We start from the raw sequence: 2,749 nt of genomic DNA, 5'->3' as shown, positions 1-2,749 counted from the left end.
AGATTAAACTAATACACGTTGTAAAAAAAATTAATCTCTGAAAATAGTGACCTGAATGTGCCTGAAAGAAATGCTCCGATTTATACCTGCTTGTTATAGAAGACTGGAATTACTTAGAAATTATAAATATAATGTATCCTGTAACATTTAAAAGTAAAAGTAATCCTAAACTTAAGTTTAGGAACAATGTAATTTAATAGTTCATAAAAAGTAGTAATCTTGCTTGTAATGTACATATATAAAATAAATATGTTATTTTTTTTTAAAAAAAAAAGGTTTACAACATCATGGATATGGCATTTGGCAAGAAATACTTCATCATTTGATATTTCATTGGTTTTTTTATAGACATAATAGATAAAGGAGCAAAGAAAGCAAATAGTGCTATCTAGTGGCAGCATTCACAATTAAACAATCTAGTTTCTGCACTTACAGTTAGGGTTATGTTTTATTATTTAATACCAATAGTTCTACATTTATTATGTTTGTACATAATTATAATACACACAATATATAGTAATATAGTAAATGTGTTTATTATTCTGAAATGAATACATATTTATACTGAATTAAGTTGATTTTAATACATCAAGTAGGATTTACATTCTATACCAGACGGAAACAGACAGGGATGGGGACCTAATAACATATTACATATTGGTGCTATTTCTATTCTCTGTGTAGAATGCACTCCAAAATATATCAGTAAATGTAACATTAGCTTAGAAATCACTGAAAGATAAAGTAAAAGGGACAATTTAAAACAAAACCTATACTGCAAAGTATCCTGGCATTTCAGGGGCCCTCTACCAAGCTCTTTCCAAATATACACACTCTGTCACATTGTGGGCAAAAGGAGCGGGGCTATGAAGGTGACAAAGGTTGAAGGTGGTGTGGCCTAGTGGTCCAGGGGGTCATGGCCAGATCCGTCTCTGAATGTTGGGAGTCCTATATGAACTTTGAGGTTCTGGAAAGAACACGTTTAAAATATGAAATCTACACAATGGATGGATTAGGATAAACATACTTCAAACAATAAGGACTCAAAATGTAATGTAGCTGAGGTTATTAAGAAGGATAATTGTGGCATTTTTAAAGATGTTATTGCAATGTTTTTGAAGAACGTATGGTGGTCATTTACAAAGCAGTGCCGAAAGCAGACTTGGACCGAGAGCATGTATTCAGAGAGCAAGATGGGGCATTTGCAGAGGAGCAGAGGTCTGCATAGTCAGAGAGGGGTTGTGCAGAGGGAAGGCGTTCCTGATAAATTACGCAGTAGGCACACTGATGCGCTTCATTTTGTGGAGCATTAAGAAAACAAGAATTCATTTTGTAGAAGGAGACTGTTAAATGGCCAAAACTACTTACATTTACCACCCAGAGCTGGCAGGCTTTGGCCTTGTCCCTCACTTTGGCAAAGAAATGCATTTCAAGGTTCACTAACACGGTCAGTATTTTAGGATAACAACGGATACATATATTTTATAGAAAAGAGGTGGGAAAACAGCAGGTTTAAGTGCCATTGGACTTATTTTAATGAACATTATTTTGTTTCAGGATAATACAAAAAGAAAATAAGATAATATCCAAATTCCAGCAGCAGTTTCTGGCTCCAATATTGGACAAAACATGAAAACATTTTATTGTCCAGTTTAAGTCTAGATTTACGCTTACCATCTGCTCAACAAATAGACACTGGCAGAGTGGTGAGATATTGATGGTTAGTCTTGCACTATAAAGGCAGCTTCATTCAAATGGATGGCTTGGAGAAATACCCTATGGGCCAATGTTTTCTTCCCTTGACAATAAGGATAAGCAGAGGACATGCTTTCTGGTGGAAGGATCACTAGAACCCATATATACTTTACAAACATACAAGGGTTGTAGGTAACCTTCACTTTGGTATGAGGTAAAGACAACACTCAGAAGAAGTATTGATGCACTGCCACAGCCAGTGATTTCAAGTATTAATGTATTCACCAGACCAACTTCTTGTCTCATGTGCTGAAAAGAAACAGTATGGATATTGGAAGATATTAGGAAACCACTGCTACATTAGTGGGTGACATCTTTTGAAAGTGGTTGTGAAATGTATTGTATGTGTGTTATTGAAAAACCTTATTTAAAAATGTTCTTGGAAGCTGTGAAAATCAAAACCATTACCATAATTTCCCAGCAGGGGGCCCCTTTAAGCAGAGATAAGGAAGTCATGGTTGGGACACAGACCAAACTTGCACAACACATTAGATCAGGAAATAGATAATGGATATAATCTTTTTATGGTATTTTTGCAGAGACATTTTGTAATTTTTGCTTCATTTCCTATAATTAACAGGAGGTTTAACATTTTTGGGAATTCAATTAGCCTTGAGGTGCCACGATGTGTCTCTAGAACAGTCCGCGGGGACACAATGCGCCAAATTCTTTTCCTAAAATCTCTGCTCATTTTCCCTTGCGTCCCATAGACATGCAAGGAGAAAATGAGCAGAGATTCTGTACCATATTGCCCGGCAACGTGCGCAGCCACACCTTGAGGCGATGTCCAGCGGCACCTCACGGCTCACTGAATTCCGCCTTATGAAGGGTCTGCGTGTCAGTAATTTAGGGTTTTACAGAAATGAGTGAACGGAATGTACTCAGTGGAAGGGCTACTGCTTGTGTGATAATAAGATGTATATAGTAGAAACAGGTCTGTAACATTATCTACATCTCCCATATTGGTGTGTCAGAAGTAGACGTGCTCCAAGAA

This window comes from Mixophyes fleayi, chromosome 1, assembly GCF_038048845.1.
Source record: "Mixophyes fleayi isolate aMixFle1 chromosome 1, aMixFle1.hap1, whole genome shotgun sequence".
Classification (NCBI taxonomy): Eukaryota; Metazoa; Chordata; class Amphibia; order Anura; family Limnodynastidae; genus Mixophyes; species Mixophyes fleayi.
The sequence above is the reverse complement of the archived record's forward strand: the minus strand, read 5'-3'. Positions refer to the sequence as shown.